General features: G+C 45.2%; 1 pseudogene; it reads left to right on the top strand.

The window, feature by feature from the left end:
* Window positions 1-389: 389 nt before the first annotated feature.
* On the top strand, window positions 390-2,103 carry LOC116457377 (nucleophosmin-like; annotated as a pseudogene).
* The last annotated feature ends 14,315 nt before the right edge of the window (window positions 2,104-16,418 follow it).

Here is a 16,418-nt window from a genome sequence, read left to right as displayed (position 1 = left end):
TGCCCACTAGCACAACGTACATTCTGCAGCCCATGGGTCAAGAAATAATTTCAATTTTCAAGTCTTATTATTTAAGAAATACATTTTGTTAGGCTATAGCTGCCATAGATAGTGATTCTTCTGATGGATCTGGGCAAAGTAAATGTAAATCTTCTGGAAAGGATTCACCATTCTGGATGCCATTAAAAACATTTGTGATTCATGAGAGGTTAGAATATCAACATTAACAAGAGTTTGGAAAAAGTTGTTTTCGACCTCATGAATGACTGTGAGGGGCTTAAGACTTCATTGGAGTAAGTGACTTCATATGTGGAAATAGCAAGATAACTAGAATCAGAAGTGGATCCTGAAGATCTAACTGAACTGCTGTAAACTCATTTTAAAACTTGAATGTGGACATGAGCCCCCTGAGGCCCCAGAGCTATCTTTTTGGTTGTGAACTAAAGGTTGACGAAGATTATAACTTTAAGGTGGTTAATGATGAAAATGAGCACCACTTATCTTTAATAACGGTCAGTTTAGGGGCTGGTGCAAAGGATGAATTGCACATTGTTGAAGCAGAGGCAATGAATTATGAAGGCAGTCCAGTTAAAGTAACATTGTCAACTTTGAAAATGTCTATACAGCCAATGGTTTCCTCTGGGGGTTTTGAAATCACACCACCAGTGGTCTTATGGCTGAAGTGTGGTTCAGGGCCAGTGCATATTAGTGGACAGCACTTAGGGGGAAGATGCAGAGCCAGAAGATGAAGAGGAGGAGGATGTGAAACTCTTAAGTATATCTGGGAAGCTGTCTGCCCCTGGAGGTGGTAGCAAGTTTCCACAGAAAAAAGTAAAACTTGCTGCTGATGCAAATGATGATGATGATGATGAGGAAACTGAAGAAAAAGTGCCATTGAAGAAATCTGTACAAGATACTCCAGCCAAAGATGAACAGATGTCAAATCAGAATGGAAAGGACTCAAAACCATCATCAACACCAAGATCAAAAGGACAAGAATCCTTCAAAAAAACAGAAAAAAACTCCTAAAACACCAAAAGGACCTAGTTCTATAGAAGACATTAAAGCAAAAATGCGGGTCCCCGTTCCAAGATGGCCAAATAGGAACAGCTCCGGTCTGCAGCTCCCAGCGTGATTGACGCAGAGAGGGTGATTTCTGCATTTCCAACTGAAGTACCTGGTTCATCTAATTGGGACAGATTGGACAGTGGGTGCAGCCCACGGAGGGTGAGCCAAAGCAGGGCGGGGCAACACCTCACCCAGGAAGTGCAAGGGGTCAGGGGATTTCCCTTTCCTAGCCGAGAGAAGCCGTGACTGACTGTACCTGGAAAATCGGGACACTCCCGCCCAAATACTGCGCTTTTCAAATGGTCTTAGCAAATGGCACACCAGGAGATTATATCCTGTGCCTGGCTCAGCGGGTCCCACACCCATGGAGCCTTGCTCACTGCTAGAGCAGCAGTCTGAGACTGACCTGTGAGTCAGCAGCCTGGCAGGGGGAGGGGCATCCACCACTGCTGAGGCTTGAGTAGGTAAACAAAGTGGCCAGGGAAGCTGTAACTGGGCAGAGCCCACTGCAGCTCTGCAAGGCCTGCTGCCTCTACAGAGCCTACCCCTGGGGGCAGGGCATAGCTGAACAAAAGGCAGCAGAAACTTCTGCAGATTTAAACGTCCCTGTCTGACAGCTCTGAAGAGAGCAGTGGTTCTTCCAGCATGGTGTTTGAGCTCTGAGAATGGACAGACTGCCTCCTCAAGTGGGTCCCTGACCCCCATGTAGCCTAACTGGGAGACACCTCCCAGTAGGGGCTGACTGACACCTCATACAGGAGGGTGTCCCTCTGGGACAAAGATTCTAGAGGAAGGATCAGGCAGCAATATTTACTGTTCTGCAATATTTCTACACATGTACATGTGCACATGTACCCTAGAACTTAAAGTATAATAAAAAAAAAAAGGAAAAATGCAAGCAAGTATAGAAAAAGGTGGTTCTCTTCCCAAAATGGAAGCCAAGTTCATCAATTATGTGAAGAATTGCTTCTGGATGACTGATCAGGAGGTTATTCAAGATCTCTGGCAGTGGAGGAAGTCTCTTTAAGAAAATAGTTTAAACAATTTGTTAAAATTTTTTCATCTTATTTCATTTCTGTAACAGTTGATATCTGGCTGTCCTTTTTATAATGCAAAGTGAGAACTTTCCCTACTGTGTTCGATAAATGTTGTCCAGGTTCCATTGCCAAGAATATGTTGTCCAAAATGCCTGTTTATTTTTTATTTATTTTATTTTATTTTTGAGACAGAGTCTCACTCTGTCACCAGGCTGGAGCACAGTGGCGCCATCTCGGCTCACGGCAACCTCCGCCTCCTGGGTTCAAGCGGTTCTTCTGCCTCAGCCTCCCGAGTAGCTGGGACTACAGGCACACGCCACCATGCCCAGCTAATTTTTGTATTTTTTTTAGTAGAGACCAGGTTTCACCTTGTTGGTCAGGCTGGTCACGATCTCTTGACCTCGTGATCTGCCCGCCTCGGCCCCCCAAAGTGCTGGGATTACAGGTGTGAGCCACTACGCCCGGCCACCTGTTTCATTTTTAAAGATGGAACTCCATCCTTTGCTTGGTTTTAAGGACACCTCATCCATTCCAGTTTTTTATTACTTTATTAAAATACTGAGTTTTATTTCACATGTATATTTTTGTCTCCCCACCATTTCCATGTCTGACCACTGCTACTACTATGTCCTATCATAACATTCCATACATACTTCAAACCACCACCCTGATCAGTCAGCAGCCATCAACATCAGTGCAAAACTCATCAGCAAAAAGATTACAACTTGCTGAAAACTCAGATAATCATTAGCATTTTTAGCAATAAAGTATTTTAAATTAAGTTAAGGTATATACATTGATGTTTTAGACATACTGCTACGGTGCACTCAATAGCCTTCAATATAGTGTAAACATAACTTTTACATACACTGGGAAACCAGAAAACTTGTGTGCCTTACTTTACTATGATATTTGCTGCATTGTGGTGATCTGGAACCAAACCTGCACTATCTTCAAGATATGCTTGTATTTTATTATTTTTTATTATTCAGTTTGATGTATTTTTAAATGTCTCCTGTCATGGGTTTTTGGACCTATGTATTATTTAGTACTGTGTTGCTTAATTTCCAAATACCTAGAAATTTTTTAGCTACATTGCTATTGATTTCTATTTAATTATGTCACTGCAAAAGAACATACTCTATATGATTTCAATCATTTAAAACTTATTGATTCTTATTTTATGAACCAGTACATGGTCTATTTTGATTAATGCTCCATGTGTACTTGAGGAAAAAATGGTATTCTGTAATTGTTTTATGAATGAAAACTAGGTCAGTGGGCTTATAGTATTGCTCAAGTCTTCTATGTCATACTGATTTTTTGTTAACTTGTTTTATTAACTACGGAGAGCCAGATCCTAAAAATTTCTCCACTTATGATTGTAGCAGTTTCTATATCTCTTTTTACATTATCTAGTTTTTTTATTCAGGTATTTTGAAGCTTTATTATGAGGTGAATACACATTTAAGATTGTTATAAGTTCTCAAAAACTTTGGCCTTTTTATTATTATAGGACATACTGTTATGGACTAAATGTGTCCACCCGAAATTCATATGTTGAAACCCTAACCCCCACTATGATGGTATCAGGAGGTGGGGTCTGCGGGATGTAATTAGGTCATGAGGGTGGAGCCTTTATGAATGGAATTAGTGCCCTTATAAAGGAGACCCCAGAAAACTCACCCTCCCCCTTTTTGCCATGTGAGGATACTAGGAGAAGAGAGCTGTCTATGAGCCAGGAAACAGGCCCTCACCAGACACTGAACCATCCTGGACTTCCCAGCCTTCAAAGCTGTGACAGTCTATGCTATTTTAGTTATTACAGCCTAAATACACTAAGACATATGCCTCTTTATCTCTGATGAAACTCTTTGGCTTAAAGTCTACTTTATCTGGTGTTAAGGTAGTTACACTACCTTTTAATACATTTAGGGTGTGCATGGTATTTCTATTTCCACTCTTTTAACCTGTCTGTGTCTTTATGCTTAATGTGTGTTTCTATCAGCAGTATATAGTTAGATCTTGATTTGTCATCCAGTCTTACAATCACTGCTTTTTATTTGGAGCATTAGTTCATTTACATTTAACGTATTTACTGGTATGTTTATATCTATGTTTATTTTCTTTTTTCCTTCCTTCCTTCCTTCCTTCCTTCCTTCCTTCCTTCCTTCCTTCCTTCCTTCCTTCTTCCTTCCTTCCTTCCTTCCTTCCTTCCTTCCTTCCTTCCTTCCTTTTTCTTTCCTTCTTTCTTTCTTTCTTTTTTTTTTTTTTTTATGGAGCCTTGCTCTGTCACCCAGGCTGGAGTGCATTGGTGCCATCTCAGCTCACTGCAACCTCCACCTCCCAGGTTCAAGCGATTCTCCTGCCTCAGTCTCTCGAGTAGCTGGGATTACAGGTGCCCACCACCATGGCCTGGCTAATTTTTGTATTTTTAGTAGAGACAGGGTTTCACCATGTTGGCCAGGCTGGTCTCAAACTCCTGGCCTCAAATGATCCACACACTTTGGTCTGCTCAGGTGCTGTTATTACAAGCGTGAGCCACTGCACCCAGCCTCTATGTTTGTTTTCTATTTGTTCCATCTCTTCTTTGGTTCTTTCTACTTTCCACTTTTGATTGACGTGGCTATTTCTTGGTATTCCATTTTATCTCGTCTATTAACTTTTTTAGTGTCTCTTCATCTTTTAGTAGTTGCGTGAGAGATTATGATATGCATATTAAGTTATAATAGTCCATCATCAAAAAATGTTCCTCTACTTTGTGAATGGCATAAGAGCCTTGTGACACTGTGTTTACATTCAACCCCTCCCACCCTTTATGGTCTTGTCATATATTTTACTTCTAGATGTAAATCACAAAATCTAGTGTTATTATTTTTACTTTAAATGGTTGATAGTCTCATAAAGAGGTCTTTTAGATGGTGGTAGGTGCCTGTAAACCCAGCTACTTAGGAGGCTGAGGTGGGAGGATCACTTGAGGCCAGGAGTGTTTGAGCCCACAGGGCATTAGGATTGAGCCTGTGAATAGCCACTGCATGCCAGCCTGGGCAACATGGTGAGACCTCTTCTTTAGAAAAGTAAATCAATAGATAGTTATGTTAGAGATAATAAGGTAGTCCTTTATATTTACCAATATATTTATCCTTTATTTCTTTTTAAAGATTCATACTTGTATCTGGCATTATATTCCTTCAGTTTGAAGAATTTTTCTTAGCAAATCTTGTAGTGTAGAGTTGTTTGATATAAATATCCCAACGTTTGTATGTATGAAATATCTTTATGTCATTTTTATTTTGAAGGATATTGTCACTGAATCTCGAATCCTAGGTTGAGAGTTTCTGTTTTCTTTCAGAATTTTAAGATGTCATTCCCTTTGTCTCCTGGCTTCCATTGTTTCTAAAGAGAACTCAATCATTTTTCTTAAAGTGTTTCTCCTATATGAAATGTGTCTTTTTTTCTCTGACTGCTTTAAGTTTTGTTCTTTATATTTTATTTTCAACAGTGTAACTATTATGAGCCTATGCTTATGGTAGTTTTCTTTTCTTTTCTTTCTTTTTTTTTTTTTTTTGAGGCAGAGTCTCACTCTGTTGCCCAGGCTGGAGTGTAGTGGCATGATCTTGGCTCACTGCAACCTCTACCTCCCGGGTTCAAATGATTCTTGAACCATGGTATGCCTAGCTAATTTTTGTATTTTTAGGGGAGACAGGCCAAGCCAGTCTCGAATTCCTGGCCTCAAGTGATCCACCCACCATGGCCTTCCAAAGTGCTGGGATTACAAGCGTGAGCCACTGTGCCTGGCCCTGAGCCTATGGTAGTTTTCTTTGTATTTATTTTGCTTGGGATTTGCTGAACTTCTTAGATCTATAGGTTAATGGGTTTCATCAGTTTGGAAAAATTCTCAGCTATTATCTCTTTAGGTATTTCTTCTGCTCATTCTTTCTCTCCTCTCTTTTGTTATGCTATGTATGTATGTAGTATGTAATGTGATACTTTTGTTAGATCACTTATAATGCCCCAGACCTTGGGGCATTTCCATTTCTTAACAAAGATAACAAAGATAAAAGGTTTTTTATCTTTGTAATTTAGTTTGGATAACTTCCATGGACCTACCTTCAAATTCACATGTTTTCAGTCTGCTGATAAGCCCATCAAATGATTTATCTCTGATACAATATTTATAATTTCTAGCATTTTTCTTTATGATGTTTTTTAAATTTTTATTTTAAAAACTTCTTAATTTTTAATTTTTTAGAGATGGGGTCTTACTCTGTCACCAAGGCTGGAGTGCAGTGACGATCATAGCTCTCTACAGCCTCAAACTCCTGGGTTCAAGCCATCCTCCTGCCTCAGCCTCCCAAGTATTTAGGTCTACAGGTGCATGCCCCCATGCCACACTAAATTTTTTTTATTTTTTGTAGAAATGGGCGGTCTCACTATGTTGTCCAGGCTGGTTTCGAACTCCTGGCCTCAATAATCCTCCCACATTGGCCTCCCACAGCATTGGGATTATAGGTGTGAGCCACCAGGGCTGTGCTCTTTTTTACAGTTTTTATGTCTCTGTTGAAATTCTCCATATGTTTGTGCATATTGCCTGCATTTTCTAATAGATCCTTTAACATGCTTATAATAGTTATTTTAATGTTGCCATCTCATAATTCCAACATCTATGCTATCTTTGGGGTCTGCTTCTATTGACTATTTTCTCTCCCAGTGACAGGTTACGTTTTCTTTCTTCTTTGATTGGCTTATAATTTTTTATTAAATGCCAGACATTTTGTGTAAAAGAACAGTAGAGACTGAAGTAAATACAATATATACCTAGAAAAGCACACACCCCTTCCTCTGTTAGGCTTTCAGAGTGGTGGACTGAGTCAATTTGATATGTAATTGAGCTGGGACTAGTCTTGTTGCAGCTTTAGTTTGATTCTGCTTACCAATGGTTTCAGATGATTTGAGGGCAGGATGAGAACTTTTCCTTCAGCAGGGACCAGGGAGATTTTTTTTTTTTTTTTTTTTAGATGGAGTCTCACCCTGTCGTCCAGGTGGAAGTACAGTGGCATAATCTTAGCTCACTGCAACCTCCGCCTCCTGAGCTCCCTTCAAGCTATTCTCCTGCCTCAGCCTCCTGAGTAGCTGGGATTACAGGCATACAATACCATGCCTGGCTAATTTTGTATTTTTTGTAGAGACGGGGTTTCACTATGTTGGCCAGGCTCGTCTCAAACTCTTGACCTCGTGATCCACCAGACTTGGCCTCCCAAAGTGCTGGGATTACAGGCACGAGCCACAGTGCCTGGCCTCAGAAATTTCTTTATGCTGTACAGTCCAGCTGCTAGCTTTTTGAACTGTGGGCATATGCCACCTGACTCTAAAGATTGGCTGCTAGCTTTTGGATCTTTGGGAAGATTTCTTTGCTCTGCAATCCAACCCCTGGCCTTCTGTACTTTGAGAGATCTCTCTCCACCCTGATTCCTGTCCCTAGTGGTGGAGCGCCAAGGCAGTATATTCACTGAAAGACCAGAGTGTCTGTGAGCGGCTTGCTCAGTTCTCCTTTCCTGTTCCCAGCTTGAGCAGACTCTGCGTGTCTTTCCTCAGGAAGGTCTTTCTCAGCTCTCCTGTCCTGTCCCATCTCAGGCAGCCTCCGAGAGGGCCCAGTTTCTCAGAAGGTTTCTCTCAGTTAACGACCCTGTCCTCAGCAGGCCCTGTGTGTGTCCGCCTGAGGAGAGAGTCTCTCGATTCTCTGCCCTCAACCTTCACACCCTGGGGAAAGTCTGTGGTGCGGCTTGGTGAGCAGGTGCAGACTCTCTTCATGGCTGGGGCTAGTTGGGACCCTGGCCCAGTATGCTGGCCCACACTGGTTTCTTTTCACCGTGATCAAGGGTGGCCTCCTTTCCCTCCTCTGAAAGTGGCTGTGGGAGTGACTTATTACTTTGAATTACTTATTACTTTCTGGAATTTTAATTAACTTATTTCTGTTTTGCTTTGCTCTGTTTGCGGCCTCACTTCTGCTCTCTGATGGCTTTTAAAAACTATGCTGCTGTAGGTGTTCCAGCTGTCATGTGATGTTATAATGAGAGCCATATTCTCGCAGGATTTTTTAAGTGGGAGCAGAACGCCCCCAGTTGTTTTTTTATTATGTTCGGGACATTGCGCTTGCAAAACTGTAGGAATAATTGAGGCCTGGGATGATGTCATTTTCTTCCAGAGATGATTTTTATTTGCTTCTTCCAAGCCTAACAAGCCTAGGAGTGCTGGCAGTTGGCAGTCTGGAGTAACTTTAATCCAGTTTTAAAACTTGAGGTTTTTCTGGGCCGCCCAGATGACTGGAAGCTGGGCTGCAGCATGCAGGGAATAGATGACCTGCTCTTGGGATGCAGCTGTTTTGGATTCCAACTCACAGTATGTGTCAGGGCGGGGTGTGGGGTGTTATCAGGGCCCCCACCTTGGTGGGTTCTAGACTCCAATTTTTTTTTTTTTGAGATGGAGTCTCACTCTGTCACCCAGGCTGGAATGCAGTGGTGTGATCTTGGCTCACTGAAATCTCCGCCTCCCAGGTTCATGCTATTCTCCTGCCTCAGCCTCATGAGTAGCTGGGATTACAGGCATGCACCACCATATGCGGCTAATTTTTGTATTTTTAGTAGAGATGGGGTTTCACCATGTTGGTCAGGCTGGTCTTGAACTCCTGACCTCGTGATCCACCCGCCTCAGCCTCCCAAAGTGCTGATATTACAGGCATGAGCCACTGCGCCCGGCAACTCCAACTTTTATCCCCTAACCCCATGAGGCTCTCATGAATAATGTTCAACCTCTCAGCTGCCTTTTCTTGATTGGCAAATATTGTTAGGGCAAAAGTGGCCCAAATGCACCTCACCTGTCAGGATATCTGCTTTCTTCCAGATCTTAGCCCAGGATTCTGTACTATTTTGTCAGGGCTCCTATGCTTTCAAGCAAGCATTTCAGCTCACCTCACTGTCGTTAGCAAGAGGGTTGGTCCAAAATAGCTAATTTGCTATTGCCAGAAGCTGCCATTTCTGTATCTTAGTTTATTCTTTCAAAAACTCAATCTTCGACAGCTGAGAGCAGTATTTAAAAATTTCTCTTCTCTTATATGATTTGTGGTTTAGGCAACTCCTGAATTTTTGATATATTTCACATTTTATCTTTTGAGGTAGCATTATTTAATGTCTTAAGGTTTATAATGGTTATAAACACATGGTGAATATTTTATGCCTTCTATTTCCCAGCCATTGCTTTTTTGCCTTACATTTTACGTTCTGTTTTTTGTGTAAATTTCATTTACTTTGTATATCTTTGCCTATATTATTATTTTGTAACCATTCAAAAATATTTTGCTTTAAACCTGTTATAAAAACATTCACATTGCTTATCATTACTAGCATGATTTACCTACTGTAATTTTATGTTACACATTATATATCTTTTGTTCCTCTTTATTATTTTCTTGTCTTTTGCTATATTAATCCATTTTTTTCTTACTCTTTCTCTCTAGGTTCTTGGGAATTTTCCATTCAGTTTTTATTCTACTAGCGGATGGATACCTTTTATTTATTTTTTATCTTTTTATTTTTGAGACAGGTTCTTTCCCTGTTGCCCAGGCTGGAGTGCAGTGACTCAATTTTGGCTCACTGCAGCCTTGACTTCCTGGGCTCAAACATCCGAGGAACCTGGACTACCAGCTTGGCACGCACCATCTTGCCCGGCAAATTATTTTTTTGTAGAGATGACGGGGGTGGGGGGGTGGTTCTCAATATGTTGCCCAGGCTGGTCTCGAACTCCTGGGCTCAAGCAATCCTCCCACCTTGGCCTTCCAAAATGCTGGGATTACAGGGGTGAGCTACTGCACCTGGCTGATACCTTTTATTTTTAAAATCTCTTAATTCCTTTTTTTTTTTCTTTTTTGAGATGGAGTCTCGCTGTGTCGCCCAGGCTGGAGTGCAGTGGCACGCTTTCGGCGCACTGCAACTTCCGCCTCCCGGGTTCAAGTGATTCTCCTGTCTTAGCCTTCCAACTAGCTAGGATTACAGGCGAACGCCGCCACGCCCGGCTAATTTTTTGTATTTTAGTTGAGACGGGGTTTCACCGTGTGACATAGGCTCGTCTGGAACTCCTGAGCTCAGGCCATCTGCCCGCCTCGGCCTCCCAAAGTGCTGGGATTACAGGCGTGAGCCACCGCGCCCAGCCTAAATGTCTTAATATCAAGAATAAAGCCATATCGATCAGTATGTCCTAAGATGTATGCATACTATTTTGCCACCTCTCACTTTTTATTAATAGTATACTCTTTCTTTGCTACCTCCCAGTTTTTGTCAAAGTAAATTGTGATACAAAAACCCCAATTTATAATCATGAAATATTTATTATATTTAATTTTAATAATAATTAGTGTTTCATATTATATTAATTATAATTATTTCGTTCATTTAGTGTTATTGATTTGATCTTTGCCTTTTCTTTTACATTTTTTCTGTTGAATTATTTATTTTGATTCGTTTCTTAGCTGGCAGGACTATGTCCTCAAGTACTATTTTTCAAAAAGGACTTACAGAAGAGCTCTCCCACCCCCAATGGAATTGGCTAACATCCTGTACCAGTTACCAATTTATTACTGTCTGGCTCCAAACGTTTCTCCCTTGCCAGCCGGCACAGTGTTAAACTGTGTCAGTAGAGGGCGCTAGAGGACAGAGAGAAGCAGAGACCTCTCTTGCGGTTTCTTTAAGCTTTCCTTCCTGCTTGCTTTTGGGACTCTGAACCCCCAGGGGTTCTCAGCTCAGTTTCAGGGCACTTCCGCAGACATCTTCACGGCTAGTTCTGTGGGTGTCCCACCCAGTTTCCCAGTGGCGAGTTCAGCCGCACCGTCTTGGGTGGATTCCTAGTGGCGCCGACTTGACCCAGCCAGTTTCCTGCGAAGTCCCGCATGCGCACTCCCCCGGGGGCACCTTCCCAGTAAGTTCTGCGTGAGTCCTAGGTGGCTTTGCCGTGAGTTCAGCGCATCCCCCAACAGCAACTTCCGGAAGAATTTTGTGGGCACCCCAGCAGGAGGCTTCCAGCCCCCGAGCCGTGGCCTGAAGTTCTCTTCTCCACAATGTTCGCTCTCTGACTGTGGCCCGGGTCTGTCCGGGGACAACCCAGAGAACTTTTCTGCCCTCAGTGGGCTGCAACACACTTTCTCCAGCAAGGACTGAACCCCAGTCTCCGAGAGCCAGCCTTCTTCACGGTCGTTCTTTCTTTTTGGATTCTCCCCCACCCCTGCGAGATCATCTAACATTCCTCTTTATTCCCACTGCACCATTAATTTCTATCCTGACTGATTCACAACCCCGAGTTCCGAAGCAAGGGCAAGCTGTGGGGCGCTTTTTGCCGTCTCTACTCAAAACGGAAAAAGCTGGCCAGGCGCGGTGCCTCACGCCTGTAATCCCAGCACTTTGGGAGACTGAGACAGGAGGATCGCTTGAGCCCGGGAGTTCAAGATCAGTCTGGACAGCCTAGGGTAGTGGCTTCCCTGGGAATACCATCTCCACTCAATACTCTTGGTGCTTGAGTGCCCCGCTCAAGGCCTCACCTCCAGGAAGCTTCCTGAACAGCTTAACTCACTGTTTCTCCCTGTTCTGCCCTCTCCTATCTGTGCAAATCTGAAGGCACTTTCTGCTCTGTCATGTATCTGATCTTTCCTGCCAGCCTAAACTGCTTTGATGAAAGCTGCATCAGATAGCAGAGGAAAACACTTATTTGTATGGCAGTGGCGTCCTCTGCTGGTAGAAGTATGTAATGACTGGAACTTTTCCCTAACTGTGTAAAGGACCCTTACTGCCCAAAGCAGAGAGAACCAGTGATACCCAAGGAAACCCAGCTGCCCTTCTCTCTGCCCACCCCAGTCCCTAAGCATGTAAAATTCAATCCGCTGACTCACTCACCAGATTTCCACACCTCACTATTACACTAAGACGTTCCTGATGCTCCAGTCTCATGGATAATGGCAATCTTTAACATTAATTGGATATGCACTATATATGCCAGGCACTGGGCTAATCTCTTTATCTGTATTATATTATTTAAGCCTTATAGCAACTTTGTAAGGCAGACAATTGGGCTAGATGCCTTAAAAGCAGAGCCTGGGACAGATTTCAGTGCACATCTTCTTCTACTGGGGAAGAACCCTCAGAAGAAAGAAAAGGAAGGAGAGTGGGGTGGGGAAGGAGGGAGCCAGGCTGTGGTGTCAGCTGTGGCTGAGCCATGGCCTGATTTCACGGGGAGCTTTGGAGCATGTGCTACACCAGAGTTCATCTTGTCTTGAGGTCGGGGACTGGCCTTTCCTGACCCTGTGTCAGACAAGCATCGGCTGCAAGCCCCAAGCAAGGCAGCTTCCATTCCCAGGGAAGTCTCTGCAGAGGGAATAACTGTGAACTGTTACCAGCCAAACCTCCCAGCAGCCAGCGGGCAGGGATGGAAGGTTGCACCAGACCAGTAAAGGGGGTTTGGCTGGGTACTAATAGCAACCATGGTACTGTTACTTCTACTGTACAAATGCAGAATTATAATCTTCCAGGTTTGTAGATACTTTATAGATTTTGAGTGTTTTCATATTCGTTATCTCATTCAATGTTACAGTAACCTTGAGAGGTAGTGATCATGATTCCCACTTTATGAACGAGAGTGAGAGGGTGGGAGACTTCCTCAGGATTGTCCAGCCAATAAATATCTTCGCTGTTTATAAATAGCATCTTCCCAGATACATAGGCAGCTGTATTGGGTCCCAGTCCAACCTCTTCCCTGTGACATTCAGGCTCTGGTTGTTTACCAAGGATCTTACAGCCCTTTTAACTCAACATAGCCGTGAAGCTGGCAACCTTCCCTGCTGAAACTAGGTACGAGGATACACCTCCTATTAGGTGAGGCCTTACCTTGCCTGCCTGACACTTTGCTGGGCTCAGAATGCTTCTCCAAATTCCCCCATGGAAAGAGGACACCTGGGGCACTTCTCACCTGCTCCTGCTTCTGCAGGTTCCCTTGGCAGTTTCCTTAGAGGTGTCCTAGCAAGCTAGAGTCTGTCAGAGGACATTGAGGGCCAGGCCAGAGAAGTTTAGAAAGAGTCCCAGGACTACCTGAGCACTGCCTTCACCTGTCACAGGGGTAGCTGTGCAGCCAGTCTTGTGGCAGAGGCTGGGGTTTCCTGGATTTTAGAAGAAGTGTCACCTCTTCCACCCTCTCAGGGCCCTGGGCTTTTGCCCTCAAGCTGCCTCTGGATCTAGCAAAGGCCCTGAGCCATCTTTCGAATGGATGAGTTCGAAAAGCTGCATTAGAGTGGCTCCCCTCCTTCAACGCCACCTCATCAGAGTTCCAAGGGATGCTTCACACCTAAGAGCTGTTGAGGTACAGCAGGAGCACACAGGGGACCCAGAAACCCCGCACTGTGTTGAGAAGCAGCTCAGGTTCGAATCCCCCACTCTATCACAGGGCATCTCAGTTAAGATGAGGTAGAAATGAGAGTAACAGAAAATTCACAACAGCAGCTATTGTGTTGTTATTGAGTGGCCCTTGCCCTCATGGTTCAAGGTAGCACCTGCCTACCAAGTAGCAAAACAGAGGGAGGAACAAAGAAGAAGGAGCAGACAGCAGATGCACAACCTGTGTCTTAAGAAAGGTTCCCAGACACTGCTGCATAACGCGTCCACTTACTTCTCTTTGGCCAGAACTCAGTCATGTGACCACACCTACCCACACAGGAGACTGGGAAATGCAGTCTTCATTCTGGGCAGCCATGTTTCCTGCTACAACTTTTCTTACCCTGATAAAATAGTAGAAAGTTATTAGAGACTAGCAGCTTCTACCACACTAGATTTTGGCCTCGGGCAAGTCTCATGGCCTCTCTAGGCTTGGAGATGATGCTATCTTACCACAAACAATTTGTATTAACTGAAGCCTCCAATGCAAAGGATCTAGCACAGAGCCTGGAATATACTATGCACAGCCTCCCCTTCTCTGTTCCTGCCTGCAGATATTCTGGAGTGTGTGGCAGTAGCTTAAGTGCTCTCAAATGTGGCCACAGTTCCTGCAGCCCGTGTCTCAGTGCTTCCTCTATGCAAACTCACAGGATCACCCTGTAACTTCTTACCGGAACTTCTGAACCAGACCTCAGGGTAGTAGACTAAGTCACAGTGACATTTAAAGAAGAAATAATGCCACTATCACACAAATGATCTACTCCGTGGATTCCATGCATTATCCCATTCCATTCCTGCACAACCCCAGGCCATAAGAACTATTATCCTGACTGACAGATTTGGAAACTGAGGTTCAGAGAGGTTAAGAGCTTGCCCAAGGTGACAGATAGTAATTGGCTGAACTGGGATCAGATCCCGGTCTATCTGGCTCCAAGTCCTTGTCCTGTAATCATTATGGTACAGCAGTGAGGGGTTTCCCTGTATGAGGCATCTACTCACTGCCCGGTGACAGAACTATTGTTAAAAGATCTCAGGCACACAAGGGAATCAGGGGGGAGTGGGCCCATGAAGGAAGCCTTTTCCCAGGTGAGGAGACTTAGCTGAGCTTTGGGGCCGTGAGACACTGACTACAGTTGTTACCAGGCAGGCAACCTAGGAAGACGCCTGGAGCCTGGAGACATGATGGGAGTCATAGACCTGCCTGCACACTCCTCATATTGCCCCAGCCTCAAGGGCAGACTGCCAGGACCAGATGGGAGTGGGGACAGCCCTGGTCCCTGGCCAACAGCTCTGAAAAGAAAAAGCTTCTTTGTAAGCTGCAGTAAATCCTTAGGGTTAATTGCAGCCTGAACGTTCATTTCAAAGACCTCGCTTCCTGAATCCCAGCAGCATCCAGAAGAATGGGACCAAGGTGGCCCAGCCCAAAAAAGCAAGACACGAACACTGTCTCAACCTGTACGTTCTCAAAGATAAAGAGGGACCCCTACTAGCAAGACAAATGGGTGGCCCCTATGATCCTGGAGGGGCTGAGCACAGGGGAAGGATGGCATAGGAGACTCCCACCAAGAAGGCAGTGATCCTGGGCTTGGGCGCCCACTCCCTGCCAGAGAACAGAGCCTGGCCTGGCTTCAGGAGCCCTCTGACCTTCACCCTCGGGCCACTTGACCTCCACCTAAATCCAGCACTGCTCCCTGTGGGAAGGCAGGGGTGTGACTTCTTGGTAGTCTCATCTGGCCTGTCGTCCCCAGGAGTGGGAGCTCCCCGAGGGGAGGGCTGTTGCAGGCCCCTTCAGGACCTCAGTTCCTGCAGTGTTCCCCCAATTACGCTTCCTCACTAAGTGTCTGAGGGAGCATTTGCCCAGCATTGCGATTTCTTTAGCCCAGAGCCCTCCCTGAGCAGGCCTAGGATATAGAAACGGTCCAGCGTTGGCCTTTGACCCGGGAGAACAGGGTGAAGGGGACACCCAGGTGCGGACTCCTGCGGGGGTCTAGGTGGGCGCAGTGACGTCAGTTCTGGTTCTCCAGTGAAGGAGACCAATTCCAGGGCTGCCCCCAACTTGCTGTGTGATCCTGGGACATTTGCTTAAACTCTCTGAACCTCATCTTTCCTTCCACACGACAGGGAGACGATCCTGCCTTTGGGAGAATGACTTGAAGTAAGTCGCCCTGACCCCCTACCTAGACGCAAAGGAGGGAGCGGGAGAATTTCTGCCATCCCACGGGACGCAGCACAGAGGAGGTGGCTCCCCCAGCTTATTAACCACAGACCAGGTGTGCACGCCCAAGCTCACCGGCAGAGGGCGCCAGGCCTCCGCTTGATGCTCAAGCCGCGAGGCCCAGAAAAGGTAACCTGGTCCCCAGAGGTCTGAAATCGCTGATTGTGTTTATTCAAAGCCAGTCACCATTGCTCACCCGTCTGACTTACTCTGGGTGTGTGTGGACGGGCGTGCGTGTGACCGCGTCTGTTCCCCCGGGAAAATGCTGTGGGCTTTGTGCTGAGCCAGAGGTGGGGCTTCTCCCGTCCGCCCGGTCCTGGGCTCCCGGCAGCGGCCGGCAGGGGCGGTCGGTGCTGATGCTGTAGGAGGGTCAGGAGCCACTGCCTCGTGCTCGGCCCCACGGGAGCCACTCTGTGTGTCCTGCAGCGGGGAGGACCCACAGGGTAGACCGCCTCCTTGGCCGGTGACCCCTGCAACAGAGCCATCTCTCCGGTGCTCCTGCTCTCCAAGTCGGTGTGAGGCCCGGACGGAAGAGGCTCTGCTTGCTTCTCTGTTCAGAGGAAAGGGGCCAAGGGATTGTAAAACAGGCCTTAGGTTATTGGACAGGAAGACAAAACCAAACCAAACCAAAAGCCT

The sequence above is a fragment of the Hylobates moloch genome, unplaced genomic scaffold (genome assembly GCF_009828535.3).
Source record: "Hylobates moloch isolate HMO894 unplaced genomic scaffold, HMol_V3 SCAFFOLD_18, whole genome shotgun sequence".
NCBI lineage: Eukaryota > Metazoa > Chordata > Mammalia > Primates > Hylobatidae > Hylobates > Hylobates moloch.
The sequence above is the reverse complement of the archived record's forward strand: the minus strand, read 5'-3'. Positions and strand labels throughout refer to the sequence as shown.